Consider the following 23,912-nt stretch of genomic DNA (forward strand, 5'->3'; position numbering starts at 1 on the left):
ATTGGAACTCATGTTGCAGTGATATAAAGCTCTGTGCTCCTGAAGCAAATGTCCAAGCCCAGATTGTGGGGAATCTGTGGAGAGTGATTTGGTTTTTATTCATTCTTGGGTGTGAGTATCGCTGATAAGGCGAGCATTTATTACCCATTCCTATTGCCGTTGAGAAGGTGGTGGAGAGCTGCCTTCTTGAACTGGTGCAGTCCATATGGTGCAGGAACACCCACAGTGCTATTGGGGAGGGAGTTCCAGGATTGTGACCCAACAACAGTGAAGAAATGGCTATATTGTTCCAAGTCAGGATGGTGAGTGACTTAGAGGGGAACCTGCAGGTAGTGAGTTCCCATGCATGTGCTGCCCTTGTTCTTCGAGGTGGTAGTGGTCACGAGTTTGGAAGGTGCTGTTGAAGGATACTTGCTGCAGTGCATATGGAGATGGTACACACTGCAGCCACTGTTTACAGGTTGTGGAGGGATTGAATGTTTAAGGTGGTGGGTTAGGTGCCGATCAAGTGCGCTGCTTTGTCCTGGATGGTGTTGAGCTTCTTGAGTGTTGTTGAGTGGGATGTATTCCATCACACTCCTGACTTGTGCCTTGTAGATGGTGGACAGGATTTGGGGTGTCAGGAGGTGAGATACTTGCTGCAGAATTCGTAATCTCTGACCTGCGCTTATAGCCACAGCATAGATGTGACTGGTCTAGTTACGTTTCTGGTCAAGATGTTGATGGTGGGGGATTTAACGATGATAATGCTTCTGAATATCAAAAGGTAGATTTTTTTTCTCTCTCATTGGAGATGTTCACTGCTTGGCACTTGTGTGGCCAGAAGGTTGCTTGTCACTTATCAGCTCAAGCCTGAATGTTGTTCAGGTCTTGCTGCTTGCAGGCACAGACTGCTTCAGTATCTGAAGAGTTGTGAGTCATCATCTAACATTCCCACTTCTGACTTATGTTGAAGAGAAAGTCGTCAATGAAACAGCTGGGATGTTTGGGTCTAGGACACTACCCTGAGAAACTCTTGAGGCAATGTCTTGGGCTGAGATGATTGGCCTCCACGAACCACAACATCTTGTTTTGGGCGAGGTATGACTTCAACAAGTGGAGAGTTTTCCCCCTGATTCCCATTGACTTCAATTTTGTTGGGGATCCTTGATGCCACACTCACTCAAGGGTAATCACTCTCACCTCTCCTCTGGAATTCCACTCTTTCGTCTCTGCTTGGACCAAGCTGCAATGAGATCATACGAACATAAGATCAGAAGAACTAATAGCAGGAGTAGGCGATTTGGCCCCTCGAGCTTGCTCCGCCATTCAATAGGATCATGGCTGACCTGATCATGACCTCAACCCCACTTTCTTGCCTGCCCACATAACCCTTGGCTCTCTTGTCGGTAAAAATCTTGAAGACATTCAATGACCCAGCCTCCACTGCTCTCTGCGGTAAAGAATTCCAAAGATTAATGACCCTGTGAGAGAAGAAATTCCTTCTTAAATGAAAAACCCCTAAATCTGAAACTGTGTCCCCTAGTTCTAGATTCCACCACGAGAGGAAACATCCTCTCAGCATCTACCCTGTCAAGCCCCCTCAGAATCTTATATGTCTCAATACGTTCACCTTTCATTTTTCTCAACTACAATGAGTATCAGTCCATCCTGCTCAGCTTTCCTCATAAGACAACACCTTCATCACAGGAATCAATCCAATGAACCTTCTCTCAACTGCCTCCAATGCAAGTATATCCCTCCTTAAATAAAGAGACAAAAACTGTACACAGTACTCCAGGTGTGGTTTCACCAGCACCATGTACATTTGTAGCAAGACTTCTCTACTTTTATGCTCCATCCCCCTTGCAATAAAGGGTAACATTCCATTTGCCTTCCTAATTATTTGCTGTACCTGCATGGTAACTTTTTGTGATTCATGTACGAGGACACCCAGATCCTTCTACACCGCAGCATTCTGTAATCTCTCACAATTTAAATAATATTTTCCTTTTCTATTCTTCCTACCAAAGTGGATAACCTCACATTTTCCCACATTCTCCTCTGTCTGCCAAATTATTTCCTGGAGCTGAGAGACCATGGCAGAACCTAAACTGAGCATCAATGATCAGATTATTGCTACATGTGTGGTGCTTAATAGCACTTTTGGTGTCATCTTCCATCACTTTGCTGATGATTGATAGTCGACTGATGGGGTGGCAATTGGTCAGATTGGATTTGTCCTGCATTTTCTTTATGGAGAGGGCACACTTGGACAATTTTCCACTTTGTCAAGTAGATGCCTGTGTTGTAGCTCTACTGGAACAGCTTGGCTGAGGGTGCAGCTAGTTCTGGAGTACAATTCTTCAGTACTAGAGCCGGAATGTTGTTAGGGCCCATAGTCTTTGCTGTATCGAGTGCCTTCAGCTGTTTCTTGCCATTATGTGGAGTGAAGCAAACTGGCTGAAAACTGGAAGCTGTGATGCTGGGGAACTCAAGAGGCCGAGATGAATCATCCACTGAGCAATTTCTGACTGAAGATGGTTTCAAATGCCCCAACTTCACCTTTTGCACTGACGTGCTCGGCTCCACCAACATTGAGGATAGGAATGTTTTTGGGCCATCCTCATCTGGTTCGTTATTTAATTGTCCACCACCATTCATGACTGGATACCTAGTTTCTCAGGGCAGTGTCCGAGGCCCAACCATCCTCAGCTGTTTCATTGATGGCTTTCTCTTCAACATAAGTCAGAAGTGGGAATGTTCGCTGATGATTCATAACTCCTCAGATATTGAAGCAGTCTGTGCCTGCAAGCAGCAAGACCAGAACAACATTCAGGCTTGAGCTGATAAGTGACAAGCAACATTCCTTGATCGGATCCTGAGGGAGATATCCGTGTGTGGAGTGGCGGGATGTATGGAGAGTGATTCTGAAGAGGGTGTCTGAGCCTCGAGGGAAGAATCTGTGGAGAGTGGTCCTCAAAGGATGTCCGTGTCTGGAGATTTAGGATCTCTGAAGAGGGTCTCCGAGCCCATAGTGCTGGGATGTATGGAGAGTGATCCTGAAGTGGGTGTCCGAGCCTGGAGTGGCGGGATCTGTGGAGAGTGATCCTGAAGTGGGTGTCCGAGCCTGGAGTGGCAGGATCTGTGGAGAGTGATCCTGATGAGTGTGTGTAAACCTGGAATGGAAGCTTTCTGTGGAGGTACAGGAAGAGGCCATTCATTCCCAGTATTCTATAAAGGTTTAGCATAACTTATATGTTTTTACTCTATGCCTCTATTAATAAAGCCAAGTGTCTCTGTTTGCTCTTAGCTACCTTTTCAATCCTTCTAACATTGGTGTACATTGTCTCTCTGCTCCTGCACCCAGTTTAGAATTGTAACGTTTCATTTATATGAGGCTGTGCCTCTCTGATCATGTGGAATTAAAGCAATTCTTCCAGTCAGTTAGTTCAGTTGACATTTCATGAGAAATTCGGTCATCATGACTTCGTCAGTGACCTCATGTTTCAGGTGTCTGAGTGATGTTAATCATGATGTGATGATATGATTGTATTTCCGTGGTGGATTTTCACACTGAGTCGAAACGTGTTGGACATGGTCTGGAAATGTTTCACACCGCTCCATTCCCAACAGGCCATGACCTGATGTGATGGAAATTGCATTTACTTACAGAAGCTGCATTTCCATCATTGCACATCTGGCTGCACAGCCAGGATCTGTACTGTCCAAACAGCTGACAAGGTGGTCGAGAGGTTAAAACGGTGGCGTGCTCATGCATTTTGCTTTGCATGTGTGGGTTCGGATCCCAATTTTGTCGTTAGTTTATGAAGTGTCTGGCACATTGTTGTGGGGGAGCTTTTGTGTAAAGTTGGCCTGGAAACATGTTCTGGTCAATATCTCGCTGGTGATTCCAGAATTGTTTATACTTTATTAAAATTGAGACAGACAATCGGAATTCTTCACCAAAATTGGACTGGAATGAAGATCAAATAGGGATCACGAAAAGGAGCAAGATTTTTCCCTCCCTCCTTCCTTCCATCTTCGCTTTCTCTGGATTTACTGCAAATGAAATACTAATGGGAAAAGCAAAAGGCGAGGGAGCAGAAGCAGAACATTATCCTTTGGCAAGAAATTTATTTTCAAATCTTCTTGATAGCTTAAGTGAGTGAGCAATGCTTTGGCAGATGGAGTTTAAAATGTGGGGTCATCTAGGACCTACGAAAGATAGATCAGAGTGTTTTTTATAAGGGGTGAGATGTTAGAAACTGGAGAAGCAGAGACCCGAGTGCTGAATCACTAAAAGCTAGTGGACTGGTAGAAAATAATGTGAAAGGCTAATGGAATCTGAAGATTGGAACTCATGTTGTAGTTATATAAAGCTCTGTGCTCCTGAAGTAAATGTCCAAGCCTGGATTGTGGGGAATCTGTGGAGAATTATTTGTTTTTTATTCATTCTTGGGTGTGAGTATCGCTGGCAAGGCTGGCATTTATTGCCCATCCCTAATTGCCCTTGAGAATGTGGTGGGGAGCTGCCTTCTTGAACTGCTGCAGTCAATGTGGTGTAGGAACACCCACAGTGCTATTGTGGAGGGAGTTCCAGGATTTTGACCCAGCAACAGTGAAGAAATGGTGATATAGTTCCAAGTCATGATGGTGAGTGACTTGGAGGTGAACCTGCAGGTGGTGGTGTTCCCATGCATCTGCTGCCCTTGTCCTTCGAGGTGGTAGTGATCACGGGTTTGGATGGTGCTGTCGAACGTTACTTAGCGAGTTACTGCAGTGCATCTTGTAGGTGGTACACACTGCTGCCACTGTGCTCTGGTGGTGGAGGGAGTGAATGTTTAAAGTGGTGGGTGAGGTACCGATGAAGAGGACTGCTTTGTCCTGGGTGGTATTGAGCTCTTTATGTGTTGTTGGAGCTGCAGCTATCCAGAAAAGTGGAGAGTATTCCATCACACTCCTGACTTGTGCCTTGTAGATAATGGACAGGATTTGGCATGTCAGGAGGTGAGATACTTGCTGCAGAATTCCCAATTTCTGACCTACGCTAAAAGCTGCAGCATAGATGTGACTGGTCCAGTTTAGTTTCTGGTCAATGGTAACCCCCAAGATGTTGTTGGTGAGGGATTCAGTGATGATAATGCTGCTGAGCATTAATAGGTAGATGGTTTGATTCTCTCTCATTGGAGATGTTCACTGCGTGGCACTTTTGTGGCAACCAAGTCGCTTATCACTTATCAGCTCAAGCCTGAATGTTGTTCAGGTCGCGCTGCTTGCGGACATGGACTGCTTCAGTATCTGAGGAGTTGTGAATCATCACCTAACATTCCCACTTCTGACTTAAGTTGAGGGGAAACTCATTAATAAAACAGCTGAGGATGGTTGAGCCTAGGACACTACCCTGAGAAACTCCTGAGGCAATGTCCTGGATTGAGATGATCGGCCTCCACCAACCATAATCATCTTGCTTTGTGCTAGGTATGACTCCAACAAGTGGACAATTTTCCCCTGATTCCCATTGATTTCAATTGTGCTAGGGATCCTTGATGCCACACTCACTCAAGGGTAATTACTCTCACCTCTCCTCTGGAATTCCACTCTTTTGTCTCTATTTGGAACAAGCTGCAATGAGATCACAAGAACAGAAATAGTAGCAGCAGGAGGCCATTTGACCCCTCGAGCCTTCTCCGGCATTCAATAGGATCATGGCTGATCTGATCATGGCATCAACCAAACTTTCTTGCCTGCCCCCCATAACCCTTGACTTCCTTGTAGATAAAAATCCAAAGATGAACGACTGTCTGAGAGAAGAAATTCCTCCTCATTTCCTTCTTAAATGGAAAATCCCTAATTCTGAAACTGTGTCCCCTAGTTCTAGATTCCACCACGAGGGGAAACATCCTCTCAGCATCTACCCTGTCAAGACCCTTCAGAATCTTATATGTCTCAATACGATCACCTCTCATGTTTCTAAACTCCAATCAGTATAGGTCCAACCTGCTCAATCCTCCTCACAAGACAACCCCTTCATCACAGGAATAAATCCAGTGAAACTTCTCTGAACTTTTTTTAAAATTTCCAACATATACTTTATTCGTTAAATAAACTATAAAAAGATACATTACAAAACAGTTCAAAAACAGCACCAAGTCAACAATACAAAGATTGCAAAGGAGATCAGTTTCCTTCAGTACAGGAGTGAATTGCCTCACAACCCTTCCATTTCATTTTACCTGCCATGTACTTTTTGCAGCAAACAAATATTTTCTGGAATAAAAACAAGAAATACTGGAACCACTCAGCAAGTCTGGCAGCATCTGTGGAAAGAGAAGCAGAGTTAACGTTTCGGGTCACTGACCCTACTTCAAAACTGACAAATATTAAAAATGTCACAGGTTATAAGCAAGTGAGGTGGGGGTGGGGAAAGAGATAACAAAGGAGAAGGTGCAGGTTGGACAAGGCCACATCGCTGACCAAAAGGTCAGCAATATAAAAGGTTGTAAAAAATGTAAAAAATCAAAAAAGAAGAAAAAAGAAAAAACAACGAAAAATGAAAGTAAAATGGGGGGCTGTCATGTTCTGAAATTATTGAACTCAATGTTCAGTCCGGCAGGTTGTAGTGTGCCTAATCGATAGATGAGATGCTGTTCCTCGAGCTTGCGTTGATGTTCACTGGAACACTGCAGCAATCCCAGGACAGAGATGTGAGCATGAGAGCAGGGGGGAGTGTTGAAATGGCAAGAAACCGGAAGCTCAGGGTCCTGCTTGCAGACCGAGCGGAGGTGTTCCGCAAAACGGTCACCCAGTCTGCGCTTGGTCTCCCCAATATAGAGGAGACCACATTGTGAGCAGCGAATACAGTATACTACATCGAAAGAAGTACAAGTAAATCGCTGCTTCACCTGAAAGGAGTATTTGGGGCCTGGGATAGTGAGGAGAGAGGAGGTAAATGGGCAGGTATTACACCTCCTGCGATTGCAGGGGAAGGTGCCATGGGATGGGGACGAGGTGGTGGGGGTAATGGAGGAGTGGACCAGGTTGTCGCGGAGGGAATGATCCCTTCGGAATGCTGACAGGGGAAGGGAGGGGAAGATGCGACTGGTAGTGGCATCACGCTGGAGGTGGCGAAAATGGCAGAGGATGATCCTTTGGATATGGAGGCTGATGGGGTGGAAAGTGAGGACAAGGGGAACCCTGTCACGGTTCTGGGAGGGAGGGGAAGGGTTGAGGGCAGAAGTACGGGAAATGGGTCGGACACGGTTGAGGGCCCTGTCAGCAACAGTGGGGGGGATTCCTCGGTTGAGGAAAAAGGAGGTCATACCAGAAGCACCGTCATGGAAGGTAGCATCATCAGAGCAGATGCGTCGAAGACGGAGAAACTGGGAGAATGGAATGGAGTCCTTACAGGAGGTAGGGTGTGAAGAAGTGTAGTCGAGGTAGCTGTGGGAGCCGGTGGGCTTATAATGGATATTGGGAGACAACCTATCCCCAGAGATGGAGACAGAGAAGTCGAGGAAGGGAAGGGAAGTGTCAGAGCTGGACCACGTATGGGTGAGAGAAGAGTGGAAATTGGAAGTAAAGTTGATAAAGTTTTCCAGTTCGGGGCGGGAGCAGGAAATGGCACCGATACAGTCATCAATGTACCGGAAAAAGAGTTGGGGGAGGGGGCCTGAGTAGGGCTGGAACAAAGAATGCTCGACATATCCCACAAAGAGACAGGCATAACTAGGACCCATGCGGGTACCCATAGCGACACCTTTTACTTGAAGGAAGTGCGTGGAGTTGAAGGAGAAGTTGTTCAATGTGAGAATAAGTTCAGCCAGGCAGAGGAGGGTGGTGGTGGATGGGGACTGGTTGGGCCTCTGTTCCAGGAAGAAGCGGAGAGCCCTCAAGCCATCCTGGCGGGGGATGGAGGTGCAGCGCGATTGGACGTCCATAGTGAAGAGGAGGCGGTTGGGACCAGGAAACTGGAAATTGTCAAAATAACGTAAGGCGTCAGAAGAGTCACGGATGTAGTTGGGAAGAGACTGGACCAGCGGAGAAAAGATAGAGTCAAGATAGGAAGAAATAAGTTCAGTGGGGCAGGAGCAGGCTGACACAATGGGTCTGCCGGGACGTACCCGTTTGTGGATTGTGGGAAGGAGGTAGAAGCGGGCTGTCCGGGGTTGCGGGACTATGAGGTTGGAAGCTGTAGAGGGAAGATCTCCAGAGGAGATGAGGTCAGTGACAGTCCTTTGGACGGTGGCTTGATGTTCGGTGATGGGGTCATGGTCCAGAGGGAGGTAGGAAGATGTGTCTGTGAGTTGGCACTGAGCCTCTGCAAGGAAGAGGTCGGTACGCCATACAACAACAGCACCACCCTTGCCTGCAGCTTTGATGACCATGTCGGGGTTAGACCTGAGAGAACGGAGTGCCTCAAGATCAGAGGGGGACAGGTTAGAGTGAGTGAGGGGGGCAAAGAAATTGAGATGACAAATGTCTAGCCGACAGTTTTCAATGAAGAGATCAAGAGCGGGTAAGTGGCCAGCGGGGGGAGGGGGGGGGGGGGTCCAAGTAGAGGGAGAATGCTGGAGGTGGGAGAATGGGTCTGCTGGTCGGGAGGAGGACTCCTGGTCAAAGAAGTGAGCCTGGAGGCGGAGAAATATTTTCTGGATACAGCCCGAGGGGATTTCCATGGATCCAGTCCCTCACTTCACCTTGTGGGGGTACCTTACACAGTGGTCTTCCCCAGTGAGCCTTTGCAGTGGCTGCCCCAAGCTGTAGTGCGTCCCTCAGCATGTAGTCTTGGACCTTGGAATGTGCCAGTCAGCAACATTCGGTCATGGACAACTCTTTGCGCTGGAAGACCAGCAAGTTTCGGGAAGACCAAAGGGCGTCTTTCACCGAATTGATAGTCCTCCAGCTGCAGTTGATGTTTATCTCGGTGTGCATCCCTGAGAGCAGCCTGCAGAGCACAGACTCCTGTTTTACACAGCTGCTTGGGATGAACCGCAATAAAAACCACTGCATCTTTTTCTACACCTGCTTTGCAAAGACAGACAGGGCAGTCCTCTCTCCTCTGTCTTGTTTGTTTGCAGTATTGAACCCTTTGCTGAGTCGATTAGGAAGGATGCAAGCATAAGGGGGGGTTACAATCCGAGGCAGTGGAGTCCCTCAGGTTAAAACTTCCCTGTACCTGGATGACGTCGCCGTCTTTTGCTCGGATCCGCTGTCCGTTCGCAGACTGATCAGCATCTGCGACCAGTTCGAACTCGCCTCGGTAGCCAAAGTTAACCACGGCAAGTGCGAGTCCATGTTCTTTGGGAACTGGGCTGACCGATCCTTTGTCCCCTTCACCGTCAGGTCAGACTACCTGAAGTTGCTGTGGATATGGTTTGGAAGGGCTGGGACGTGCACCAAAACCTGGAAGGAGCGAGTAGCCAGGATACACCATAAGCTGCGCATGTGGGAGCAACGATCTCTCTCCATTGTGGGGAAGAACCTGTTTATCAGGTGTGAGGCGCTCACATTGCTTTACGTGGTGCAGGTCTGGCCCATACGCCACTCCTGCGCTGTGGCGATCACCCGAGCCATTTTTCGCTTCATATGAGGTTCCAAAATGGACCAGGTCTGGAGGGACACGATGTTCAAACCCCTGGATAAGGGCGGGAAAAATGTACCCAACGTCGCCCTCATCCTGATGACTACCTTCGTGTGCGGCTGCATCAAGCTGTGCTCAGATCCCCAGTACACAATCTCCAAGTGTCACTACGTGCTGAGGTTCTATCTGTCCCCAGCGTTGTGAAGGATGGGCCTGGTGACATTGCCGCGGAATGCTCCATCCAGTTGGACCATGCCGTACCACCTATCCTTCGTGGGAAAGTTTCTGTGGAAAAACATCTTTGACCACCAATCCTTCAGGTAGTGGTCTGCACGGAATGTCCTCAAGGCCCTACAGGAAAAGGAGATGGTGGATCCAGTCGGATGGTTCCCCGAGCAAACTGCCAAAGTCATTTGGCGGAATGCCTCATCACCAGAACTTTCACACAAGGACCAAGATGAAACTTGGCTGGTGGTGAGAAGAGCCCACCCCATCAGATCCTTCCTGCACGTCCGAAGTCTCGCCCCCTCCGCACAATGCCCTCGAGGTGGCTGTGGTGGGGAAGAGACAGTTGCCCACCTCTTTCTCAGAATTGCCTCCAATGCAAGTATATCCCTCCTTAAATAAGGAGACCAAAACTGTACGCAGTACTCCAGGTGTGGTTTCACCAACACCCTGTACATTTGTCGCAAGACTTCTCTCCTTTTATACTCCATTCCCCTTGTAATAAAGGGTAACATTCCATTTGCCTTCCTAATTATTTGCTCTACCTGCATGCTAACTTTTTGTGATTCATGTACGAAGACACCAGATCCTTCTATACCTCAGCATTCTGTAGTCTCTCGCAATTTAAATAATATTTAATTCATCTGTTCTTACTACCAAAGTGAATAACCTCACATTTTCCCACATTATACTCCAGCTTCCAAATGTTTGCCTGGATCCGAGAGGCCCTGGCGGAATCTAAACTGAGCATCGATGAGCAGATTATTGCTAAATGCGTGGTGATTGATATCACTGTTGATGACATCTTCCATCACTTTGCTGATGATTGATAGTAGACTGATGGGGCGGTAATTGGTCAGATTGGATTTGTCCTGCTTTTTTTTTATGGACAGGGCACACCTGGGCAATTTTCCACATTGTCGAGTAGCTGTTTGTGTTGTAGCTCAAAAAAAAATTATCTGAATAAATTATCGGCTGGAAGCACGTTTGTCATCGGGTTGAATAATTCCTGTGTGAGGAATGTTCCAGCATCATAAACCAGGGGAACGTGCTGACTGAGCTGTGTCTTCATCTCTTCTGGGCAGTCGGACAGTTCACCCTTCATTCTGCTCTGATTCACTTTCCCAAAGCGGATCTACAGATTCTCACATCTGGAGACTGGGTTTTCTTGTTAGGTTCCTTTTGATTTTTCTTGCTCCTGAATGATAATATCTGCCAACCTTGGATCAACCTTGCGTTGTGTCCCAGTCTTGGTTAAGAGCGACACATAACGGCACCAACACCCTGAAACAAACAACACAGTCACACTTTCCTTCAGTGAGATTAATGTTGAGGCGGTTTCCATGTCGAATGCAATTGTGAACAAATTTCTCACAAAGAAATTGTGGGTGATTCGAGCATTTGCACTGAATCTCTGTGCAAGGAGGGACAGTTTCAAACAGCCATTCTGAAATCACTTCCTTCACAAAGACAAAGACTGTGCTGTCTTAACGTGTCACTCAACTTCACAAACAAATTTGAACTCGAAATTCAGGAGAAGACAGAGTGGTGAATGATTGATAGTGTAATCTTTGGATGAGAAAAGATACTTAACATACAAAATCCAACATTTGAGCTGGCGTGTAAGATTGCTCTTTCCATGGAGATGTTCACTGGAACACTGGAACAGGCCCAAGACAGAAATGTTGACATGCGAGCAGGGGGGAGTGTTGAAACGGCAAGGAAACAGAAGCTCGGGGTCATGCTTTCGGACTGAGCAGAGGTGTTCGACATAATCTGCGTTTGGTCTCCCCAATTTGGAGGAGACTGCAATGTGAGCAGCGAATACAGTACACTAAATTGAAAGAAGTACAAGTAAATCGCTGCTTCACCTGAAAGGAGTGTTTGGGCTTTAAATAATGAGCAGAGAGGAGGGAAAAGGGCAGGTATTATATCTCCTGCGATTGCATGAGAAGGTGCCTTGGGAAGGGGACGCGGTGTCAGGGATAATGGAGGAGTGGACCAAGGTGTCGTGGAGGGAACGATCCCTTCGGAATGCTGACAGGGGAGGGGAAGATGAGGTAGGTGGTGGCATCACGCTGGAGGTGTTGGAAATGGTGGAATATGATCCTTTGGATGTGGAGGCAGGTGGGGTGGAAAGTGAGGACAAGGGGAACCCTGTCGCAGTTCTGGGAGGGAGGGGAAGGGGGAAGGCAGAGGTTGAGGGTCCTGTCAACTACACTGGGATGTGGGCAAGGGGGGAGGGTTGAAATCTGTTGATGTTGTTGAATTTAATTTCAAACACTCCTTGAACTCTCTGCCGATGAAGACTGAAAAAGGGAAGAACAACCACACAACAAGGGTCTCAAATCCAAGACCCTGAGATTAAAAGTCTCATGCTCTACCAACTGAGCTAACAAGGCCTGATACAGTACTTCTACTCTGATACAGTAAATCCACTTACAGAAGCCCCAAAGTGTGATATATTCCTCTCACTCATCAATAATAAAACTGAAATCTTTTTACCTTCCAAATGCTGACATCTATTTTGTCAGTATTTATTTCTCTCTCCTTTTTATTTAGTTCATGCATTTCTTCAGAATTTTTTTTTCATTTATATCTGAGGGAAGAAATGAACAGATCTGGCAGCTCAAATCTGGGCATCCATGAGGCACTGTGGGCCATCAGCAGCAGCAGAATTGTATTTAAACACAATATGTTACCTCATGGCCTGGCATATCCCTCACTCTACCATTACCATCAAGCCAAGGGAGCAATAGTGGTTCAATGAAGTGTGCAGGAGGGCATGTCAGGAGCAGCACCAAGCAGACCTAAAAATGAGGTGTCAACCTGGTGAAGCGACAACACAGAATTACTTGCATGTCATATAGCGGAAGCAGCATGCAATAGACAGCGCTAAGCAATCTCACAATTAACAGATCAGATCAAAGCTCTGCAGTCCTGTCACATCCAGTCCTGAATGGTGGTGGATAATTAAACAATTAACAGGAGTCACAGAGAGTCATGGAGTCACACAGCATAGAACCAGGCCCTTCGGCCCACCGCGTCCATGCTGACCATAATGCCTATCTATACTAATCCGACCTGCCTGCATTAATTCCATATCCCTCCATGCCTTGCTCATTCAAGTACCTGTGCAGATGCCTCTTAAATGTGACTACTGTTCCTGCCTCCACCAGGCAGCTCATTCCAGATACCCACTATTCTTTCTGTGAAAAATTTACCCCTTTGACCCCCTTTAAACCTCCTCCCTCTTAGCTTACATCTATGCCCTCTAGTTTTAGTCACCCCTACCATGGGAAACAGACTCTGGCTATCTACACTATCTATGCCTCTCATAAAGTGTGACGTAGGAGTGAAGAACGAGTGGCCAAGAGGAGGGAAGTGACATGGCCTAGAGCTAATGACTGGAGTGGGGGTTGGGGGGCTGGGAGCGAGTGGCAGGAGAGCTGGGTGACGCGAGCGGGGAACAATCATCCAGGGGAGCAGCGAGGTGGAGAGCGAGCAGTTGAGGAGAAGAAGCGTCAAGGCCGAGGCGGGGAGCTCCAACCTCAAAGTCTCCCATTCAGCCGCTTCCTTCAGCTGAGTGAGAGGCTGGATACCCGATGACGCTTTAGCGTGCATGTGCGAAGATGGACCATGGGCGGATATGCGATGATGTTGGTGCTGAGCCATGACATCATCCTGTGCATGTGCCACTTAATCCTGGCAAGATGTAGCTGTGCCTATGTGCAGCTTGGCGCTCTCCGATGATGTCAGCGGGACGCTCCGTTGACAGGAATCACATTGTGTCAGCAGTGCCGACATCCCATGAAAGAATAAAAAAGAGATTTACCACAATGGTAGCAGGGTGAGGGATTTCAGTTATGTGGAGAGATTGGAGAAGCTGGGGTTGTTCTCCTTGCAGCAGAGAAAATTCAGAAAAGATTTGACACATTTGTTCAAAATCATGGAGGTTTTCAATACTTTAAATAAGGAGAAACTGTTTCCAGTGGTAAAAGGGTCAGTAAGCAGAGGACACAGATATCTGGTGATTGGCAAAAGAACCAGAGGTGACATGAAGAACCATTTTTACACAGTAATGTGTTGTGATAAAGAAAGAAAAGACTTGCATTTATATAGCACCTTTCCTGACCACTGGATATATCAAAGCACTTTGTAGACAATGAAATACTTTTGAAGTGTAATCACTGTTGTAATGTCAGAAATGCAGCAGCTAATACCCACAAACAGCAATGTGATAATGACCAACTGAAACTTTTTCCCCGGGTGGAGCAAAGCGTTACAAGGGGTCATAAATTTAAGGTGAAGGGTGGGAGATATAAGGGGGATGTCAGGGGAAGGTTCTTTACCCAGAGAGTGGTCGAGGCATGGAATGCCTTGCCCGGGGAAGTTGTTGAGTCAGAAACTTTAGGGACTTTCAAAAGGCTTTTGGATAGGTATATGGATAAAGGAGAATGATGGGGTATAGATTAAATTGTCCTTGACAGAGGACAAAGGATCGGCACAACATTGTGGGCCGAAGGGCCTGTTCTGTGCTGTATGTTCTATGTTCTATGATCTGATTGAGGGACAAATATTGATCACAACACCAGGGAGAATTGCTCTTCAGTTGTTTGAAATTGCAGCATGGGATCTTTTACATTCACCCAAACATGCAGACCAGGTCTTGGTTTAACATCACACCTGAAAGGCAGCACTTTCAACACCCTCAGTGCTGTACTGGAGTGTCAGCTGTGAAATCTGAACCCAGAAGCTTGTGATTTCGAGGTGAGTGTGACCAACTGAGCCACAGCTTTTACCTGAGTCTCAATCCTTCTACCAACAGTTTCTCTCTATCGGGTCTGTCACGACCCCTCATGATTGTGAACACCTCTATCAAATCTCCTCTCTAAGGAGAACAACCTCAGCTTCTCCAATCTATCCACATAACTGAAATGCTAACCACATGTTGCAGAAAGGAATTTTTCCTCATGTTCCTTCTGGTTTTGTGAGTCACTTTAAATCTGTAACCTTCGGTTATTGACCGTTCAGCAGTTAGAAACAGTTCCTCAGTATTTACTCCACCTCAAACCTTCAAGGAAACTCTGTAAAGTAACTGAAAATCAAGTTGTTAGAAGTGGGATTTAAACACATGCCTCCAGTGAAAGCTGCAACCTGAACAGAGAAGCTGAAACCGCTCAATCACCTCAACTGTTCAGACCTTTTTGACCTCGTCATCACTCCTGTACTTTGAAAGGTTCACTCAGTTCAGGAACTTGTTCAATGTGACTGGAATGCTCAGTGATTGGGATATTAACTCCCCCTGGTTTTCCTGAGCTTGTTCTCGGTGTATGGGGATGTTTGTCCTGGGCCGTGGAATCTTGCATCCCTGTAATGGACATTAACCCACTGATTGAATCTGTATTCACTGCTTTCCGCTGGTGCTGGGTAATTGCAGAGCGTGGGGCTGGAATGTTGCTGCTTGTCCCGGCCTCACTCACTCTGGGAAAGAGTGAATAATTGATGCGTCTGTTTCTGTATCTGAAATGTGACTTCGATCTGCTGTTATTAACCGAGGCAGCACTGCAGAAGGATACGTTAATAATCTCTCATTAATCAACTGCAAACAATCAGAATGTGTAACTTTGAGCAGCGCTTTCTGCACCGTCAGGGCTGGAAAATTGAGGCAGGGAGAGACACTGTCAGTATCTGAGTGTGTACAGCACTGTACAGAGAAAGAGCCAATATACCGGGGCTGAGACACAGTGCATCTTTTCACATTTAATCACAATAATATCCACAGTCAGGAGCTGAAAATGATGAAAAACCGAATAGCAAGAGCAAAAATAAGAAAACTAAGTAATTCTAGATTAGCTTATGAGTTTTCTCTGTGTTCCCTGGTAGTCTACTGTTTTATATTCAATGCTCTCTCCACTGTGGCCAGGGAATGATTTCTTCTCAAGGGCTGAATATTAACAAAACTTCTTGGAATTTAAAATCTTTCAAAATTAATTCCATGGAGCGAATGGGGAAAAGTCAAATAACTGCATCAATTAATGGAGAACTGGTTGGTGATGACGTGGATGTGTCTGCAGTGTGCAGGACCACACTGTTTCTATAGATTCACAATGAATGTTCCACCCTTTATTTATAACAGTAAAACTGATCGTGGACAATGGCTATTCTGGTTGCAGCAACCTGAAGATTTAACTCATTGACACCCTGCTTTCGGGGAATCTGGAAAGAACGACACACAGCTCTGTCAGTTAGTGTGCTTGTTTGTTAACCCACAATTTGTTGGTTCAAGCACTTAAAAGGATGAGGCTTTATTAACTTAAACTCTTCTACATCTGCTGTATTACTCTTGCTGTTGATTCTTCAAAGATAAGATTAATCAAGACTTTCTTTGTGAAATCTATGCTGACTGTGCTTTATTATATTTTCATTTTCATATGGATTTTCTACTTTTGGGGATTATTGTCTTTTTTATTGATTTTATTTTTATTTATTGCACTTATTGCCCATCCCTAATTCCCTCGAGAAGTTGGTGGTGAGCTGCCTTCTTGAACCACTACAGTCGATGTGTTGCTGTTAGGAAGGGAGTTCCAGGATTTTGACCCAGCCACAGTGAAGGAACGGTGATATAGTTTCAATTCCAGGATGGTATGTGGCAAAGAGGGGAAATTGCAGGTGGTGGTGTTCACATGCATCTGCTGCCCTTGTCCTTCTAGGTGATAGAAGTCACGGTTTGGAAGGTGCTGTGTAAGGAGGCTTGCTGCGTTGCTGCAGTGCATCTTGTGGATGGTGCACGCTGTGTGTTGGTGATAGAGAGAGTGAATATAGTGAATGAGGCGCCAATCAAGTGGGCTGCTTTGTCCTGGATGATGTTGAGCTTCTTAAGTGTTGTTGGAGCTGCACCTATCCAGGCAATGGAGAGTTTTGCATCACACTCCTGACTTGTGCCTTGTAGATAGGGGACAGGCTTTGGGGAGTCAGGAGGTGAGTTACTTGCCGCAGGATTCCTAGTGTCTGACCTGCTCTTGTAGCCATGATATTTATATGGCTACTGCAATTCATTTTCTGGTCAATGGTAACCCCCAGGATGTTGATCGTGGGGGATTCAGCAATCGTAATGCTGTTGAATGTCAAGGGGAGAGGGTTAGATTCTCTCTTGTTTCAGAAGGTCATTGCCTGGGACTTGCGTGACTCGAATGTGAAATATCCTTCTTGTCGGGTATTGTATTGTACTGCACAGAGACAACATTTGGAAAGTCCTTCATTGGCTGTAAAAGTCTTTACAAAGTCCTGTGGTCGTGAAATGCATGTGTTGCTTTTTCCATTGTTATCAATGTCATTTTGATCAAAAGATAGGTTTCGTGAGCACAAAGTTTAAATCAATGTTGATTCAAATAATGTAAAAGCATCTATATTCTTGCACTTTACTTAATAATCACCATCTTCCTTTCCTTGCAGAGTACAATGTTTTTGACCCTGAAATTGATTCCACAATCTCAGTCCCTCAGACAATTTCAGCCCAGTTCTGATGAAAGATCACAGATCTGAAACGTTAACTCTGTTTCTCTCTCCACAGATGCTGTCAGACCTGCTGAGTATTTCCAGCATTTTCAAGAGTCTCGATTTAATGAATAGGAAACTTGTTTCAGATCAGATTGGGAGACAGTGTGAAACCACTCCATCGTACTCATGTCTGCGATTCTGAGGACAGTTGGCTGTTAGTGGAAGACATCATTAATTAAATGTACCTAGCAACAGCTCAGACCAATTATTATTTTACAAGGTGGTGTGATGGCCATCCAGGGGTTAAAAGTAGGGATTTTGTCAGGTTTCAGTGTGCAGGAACACGAGAAGACCTCAGGGGTAAAGGCTCAGATCATCGACCAAGTTCTCCACCTGATGAGGGATCTAGACTGGACAAAGAGGACCGTGACACTCTGAGACCAAGCTCGACCAGTCCACACACCTGCTAGACCTGTAAATTTATATTCCCCAAGTTTGTTCAAGATAATTTTAATTTCAATTCTTAAGCACTATTTTACTCTCAATAAAAGTTCTGGACTTATTAATCAAGTATCCTGTTGCTTTAATTGGTTAAAGTCAGCCCAAAGAGATTGTCCACAATAGACTTTCCAGAACTGAAAGATAAGTCTGCAAGGATTGCTAATTTTACAGCCCTGTTTAAAAAGAGAGATAAACCCAGGAACTACAGACCAGTTCGTCTAATGTCAGTGGTGGGGAAACCTTTAGAGACAATTATCCAGGAGAAAATTAACTGGCACTTGGTAGAACAAAGTCTCACTTCCCTGTGGGTGTCTTGAGAGAGAAGAAGGCTTAGGGAGTAAACCTGGACAGTAAATCCGGAGTGGAGTCCCATACCTGTTACTTATCAGGTAGTTTTCCAGCAACTCCTACAGCAGAGCTGGTACCAAACAGTGCTGTTTTTTTCCTTTCCTTTGGACAATACTAGCAATGCTGAGAGGGGGTCCTGATGCTCAGTGTCTCCATACTATTTGCCCAGGCCTGTGCCCTGGAGAGGACACTCCAGCTTCGTGGTTAAACATTAGCAAAACATGGGAAGAAACAGTTACCGAGTATAAGCTCTCACTTAATTGGTGTAGAGTATGAGCACCAGGGGTTACTTTTGACAGTGGGAGAGATCATCGCGTCTCATTGGAGAACTACCACCTACTCCAAGCTGTGCAGCCCCCAGTCAGTTAGGTGCTGTCCTGCCACGATCTACTTGCTTCAATGGGTGCTTGCAGCTTAGAGAGATATCTCTCAACTGGCGGATTGATAATCTATGCACCAGGCAAGACAAACTCAGCAAAGAAGACACCAGTGCTTCGCATCACAAGCTGGAATGTAAGGACCATGTGTCCTGGCCTTACTGACAACCTTCTGCAGGTTGATGACACACACCAGACAGCTGTGATTGACAAGGAACTCACAAGGCTCAATGTGGACATTGCTGTGCAGCAAGAAACTAGACTCATTCAAAGTGGATCCCTCAAAGAGAAACACTACACCTTCTTCAGGCAGGGGAAAGCCCAAGAGGCAACTCGTGAGCATGGAGTGGGTCTCACAGTAAAAAACACGCTACTTGCAATGAGTGAACCCCCCACAGTTGGCTCAGAGAGACTTCTTACCCTTCACTTGTCAACAAGCGCGGGCCCAGTTAATCTCATGTGCATCTATGTCCCGACACTCACCTCCACCCCAGATGTCAAGGATCAATTCTATGAGACACTTGACACTGCCATCAGTAGAATTCCCAGCACCGAGGGACTGTATCTTCTCGGGGATTTCAACGCAAGCTTGGGTACTGACTACAGCTTGGCCAATGAGCATAGGGCACAAGGGGATTAGCAAGATGAACAAAAATGGACAGAGGTTTCTGGAGCTATGCTGTCACCATGGACTCTGTGTGACGAACAGCTACTTCCAGGTCAAGCTGTGCCACAAGGTGTCCTGGAGACGTCCGAGATCATGCCACTGGCACCAGCTAGACCTTATCAGCACCAGACGTACCACCCTCAGCAGTATCCTCATCACACGCAGCTATCACAGCGCTGACTGTGACACTGACCACTCCCTGGTGTGTAACAAGGTCAGGCTTCAGCCAAGGAATCTTCATCCATCCAAGAAGAAAGGTCGTTCTCGGATCAACACTAGCCGAACCACTGACCCAGAAAGGACCCAGGAGTTCCTCAACATCCTCGATCAGGCTCTTTCAGAAAACACCCAAGGCCTCAGTGCAGTGTCAAAGTGGAATCATCTGCACGCCACCATCTATAACTCTGCACTCACTGTGTATGGGAAAAGAGATGGGAGGAATGCTGACTGGTTTGAGGCTTATTGGACTGAAATGGAGTCAGTTACTGCAACTAAGAAGAGAGCCCTCATGAACTACAAACAAGTCCGCAGCAAACAAACTCTAGATGCTCTCAGAGCTGCCAGACACAAGTCTCTGCAGACTGCTCAGCACTGCACCAATCAATACTGGTTAAAACTCTGCAACAGCATCCAATCTGCCGCTGAATCTGGGGGCTGCTAGAGGGACATATGAAGGAATTCAACACACCAAGGTTCCTTAGACAGCACCTTCCATACCCGCAACCTCTACCAACTATAAGGACAAGGGCAGCAAATTCATGGGAACACCACCACCTGCAAGTTCCCCTCCAAGCCACACACTATCGTGACTTGGAACTATATCGCCTTTCCTTCACTGTTGCTGGGTCAAAATCCTGGAACTCCCTTCCTAACAGCACTGTGCGTGTACCTACCTCACACAGACTGCAGCGGTTCAAGAAGGCAGCTCACCATCACATTCTCAAGGGAAATGAGGGATGGGCAATAAATGCTGGCTTAGCCAGTGATGACCACATCACATGAATGAATAAAAAAAAAATTATGAAAGCAACGGGCCCAGCAGTAACTAAATCAGCACCTTTGAAGACAAAGACAGGGACGATCATCACTGAACCTAACAAGCAGATGGAAAGGTGAGTGGAGCATTACCTTGAACTCTACATAACGGAGAACATTGTCATTGAAGTAGCTCTCAGCACCATTCCAGACTTCCCTGTCGTGGAGGAGTTGGACAGTGACCCCACTATAGGAGAGCTCAACAAGGCCATTGACCGTCTTGCCAGTGGTAAATCCCTGGGAAATGATGGTACTCCACCTGGAATCATCAAAAGTGGAAAAGCAGCTCTGCTGCAGCATCTCCATGAACTTCTGTGTCTCTGTTGGAAGGGGAGATCTGCGCCTCTAAACATGCGTGATGCAAACATTGTCACCTTGTACAACAATAAGGGGGAATCGCAGTGACTGCAGCAATTACCGAGGCATCTGCTTGCTAAGTATTGTGGGGAAGGTCTTTGCTCACATTGCTCTGACCAGATTGCAGACCCTGACATCACACATCTATCCTGAGTCTCAGTGCAGCTTCAGAGCTGGTAGATCGACAGTCGACATGATTTTCACACTTCGGCAGTTACAGGAGAAGTACTGTGAACAGTACAGACCACTCTACATTGTCTTTATAGACATCACCAAGGCCTTCGATCTTGTTAGCAGAGACAGACTCTTCAAACTGCTATGGAAACTAGGCTGCCCTCCTGAACTCTTGGGCGTCATCTCTTCTTTCCACGAGAACATGCACAGTTCCGTCAGTTACAATGGAGCAACATCAGACACTTTCACGATCAGCAGTGGGGTAAAACAGGGCTGTGTCCTGGTGCAAACTCTCTTCAGAACGTAGGAGGAGGCAGTTTCACCTGTCGAGCCTGATCTGTCATTCAATTACATCCTTGCTGATCATCTACCTCAACACCACTTTCCCGCGCTCTCCCCATATCCCTTGATGTCATGAGTATCAAGATTTCTATCAATTTCTGTCCTGAACATGCTCAATGATTGAACTTTCACAAACCCCTGAGGTAGAGAATTCCAAAGATTCACCACCCTCTGAGTGAAGAAATTCCACCCTATCTCAGTTTTAAATGGCCTTTTAAATGAAACTTTAAGGAATACAAGCCCAGTTTCCTCATAAGACAATCCCACCATCCCAGGGATTAGTCTGGTGACCCTCTGTTGCACTCCCTCTGTGGCAAGTATATCCTTCCTTAGATAAGGAAACCAAAACTGTACACAATACTCCAGCACAATCTCACCAAGGCTCTATACAATCGCAGCAAGACATCTTTATTCCTGTACTCATGACCCCTCGTGTTAAGGCCAACATACCATTTGCCTTCCTAATTGATTGCTGCACCTGCATGCGAGCTTTTAGTGTCTCATGAACAAGGACACCCAGGTCCCTTTGGACATCAACACTTCCCAACCTCTCACCATTTAAGAAATATTCTGTCTTTCTGTTTATTCTACCAAAGTGGATAACGTCACACTTATTCACATTATATTCCATCTGTCATTTCATTCACTTATCCTGTCCAAGTCCCCTGGAAGCCTCCTTGTAACCTCCTCACAGCTCACATCCTTTACAATTGGCATATTCTTCTCCATGCTGCTATTTTAAACTTTCAGTGTCTCAGATGGGGTTGTCCACCTGCATACCAGAGCTGATGACAAGCTGTTCATCTTGGCAAGACTGCGCACCAAGACCAAAATGAGTCAGTTCTTGGTCTGTGAGTTGCTCTTTGCTGATGACGCTGTGCTGACATCCCATAATTAAGTTCATTAACAGCAGCTTGTATATCGGTTCTCCCTGGCCTGCAAGGAGTTTGGACTGACGATCAGCATCAGGAAGATCAAAGTTATGGGCCAGGACTAGAGACTCCACCTTCCATCAACATCGACAGGCTCACTTTGGAGGTTGTCAACAGCTTCACATACCTTGGATCAACAATCACCAGCAATCTGTCCCTTGATACTGAAATCAGCACCAGGATTGTCAATGCTGCAGCTGTCATGTCAAAGTTGAGAAGACGAGTGTGAACCGACAGCAAACTGATCGAAAATACAAAACTCCGCGTGTAACAGGCTTGTGTTCTCAGCACCCTCCTTTAGAATAGAGAAGCATCAACAACTTATACAAGCCAAGAAAAGCAGCTGGACAGCTTCCACCTCCACTGTCTCAGATGGATATTGGGCATCTCCTGGCAGGACAGAGTGCCGAATGCAGAAGTACACCAGCGTGCAGGGATCCGCAGCATGTTTGCCCTCTTGAGTCAGCGGTGACTCTGTTGACTGAGTCATGTGTGCTGAATGGATGACGGTCGCTTTGCCAAAGACACGCTCTATGGTGAGCTTGCTATCAGCACGAGACCAACAGGTCACCCACATCTGTGATACAAGGACATCTGCAAAGCGAGATCTCAAGCTGACTGGGATTGGAGTCAATGCATGGGAAGTCCTTCCTGCTGACTGGAATTCCTGGAGAAAGGCATTCAGGAAGACCATGGTAAAAGCAGAGGACAAAAGAAATGACCAGATGGTGGGAAAGAGAGCTCAGAGGAAGGAAAAATTATCAGTCGACCTCGGGCCAATGATATTCATCTGTACCAGCTGCGGAAGGGATTGTCACTCACGAGTCATCCTCTACAGCCACAACAAACGATGTTTCACACAGAAGTGACGTACACCCCGGGTGTAGCCCATCGTCTTCCGAGACAGACGGTTGCCTATTACAATTACAACTACAGCAACAACTACAAGAGCGAGTCAGAGGCTGGGAACACTGCCGTGACGAACTCAGCTCTTGACTCGCCAAAGCCTGCCCGCTATCTACAAGGCCTTCCTCTGATTTCAATTGCACACACATTTGTGATCTGGCTCTGTAGTTTAGTTGGTTAAAGCACCTGTCTAGAAAACAGGAGATCCTGCGTTCAACTCCCAGCAGAGCCTCATTTCACAGTTGCAAAATGCTTGAAAAGTTTCATTATCAACACTGACATCTGTGTCTTGTGAACTTTAATTCAAAATACTTGATGAATTTCAATCACGTAAAAAAACAGCCTTTGTGAAGGATATGAGTTTGGAATGGCTGTTTCTCCTTGCACAGAATTTCAGTGCTAATACATCAAAGTTAACTTCTTTGGCATAAATTTGATCACAGTTCCATTCAACCTGGAAAACAGCTTGATATTAATCTCACTGAAGGAGAGTGTTTGTGTCATTATGTGTTGCTTTTAACCGAGACTGGGACATGACGCAAGTGGGAGGGTTTATCTGAGGTTTGGAATATTTGTCAGTCAGGAACAAGAAAAATCAAAGGAACCAAATAAGAAAACCTAAGTCTCATGTGGTTCCCGAGAAACGGTGAGAAGATATTAAACTTTGTTGTATTTAATACAACTGTGTGAACTTTGATCTTTGCGGCATAATGTAAACAGTATTTGAAGGGTCTCAGTAAAAATGTTCAGTGTTGATGAGAGTGGGGTCTGGGTGAGCAGCTGCTTCATGTGACAGGGTCAGGACTGGATGCAGGAAGTTCTCTGACAGTCTCTCTCTGATGAGTTGAGTTGATTTTCAACTGGCAGCTGTTGCTGTGTTGATAATTCAAGTTCCCTCCACCGATTTTTTTGGACAGACAGTGCAGTATGAGGATGTAAAGGGTTAATGCTGAAAACAGTGGGATTAACACCTCCCACAATCAGAG

General features: G+C 46.1%; 1 non-coding gene across 1 annotated transcript; it reads left to right on the top strand.

Moving 5' to 3' along the window:
- The first annotated feature begins 23,084 nt into the window (after positions 1-23,084).
- On the top strand, positions 23,085-23,158 carry trnas-aga (transfer RNA serine (anticodon AGA)). The gene has a single exon. It is a non-coding gene; the product is annotated as a tRNA-Ser (tRNA).
- Positions 23,159-23,912: the final 754 nt, after the last annotated feature.

Source organism: Heterodontus francisci, unplaced genomic scaffold, assembly GCF_036365525.1.
Source record: "Heterodontus francisci isolate sHetFra1 unplaced genomic scaffold, sHetFra1.hap1 HAP1_SCAFFOLD_286, whole genome shotgun sequence".
In the NCBI taxonomy this organism is placed as follows: Eukaryota; Metazoa; Chordata; class Chondrichthyes; order Heterodontiformes; family Heterodontidae; genus Heterodontus; species Heterodontus francisci.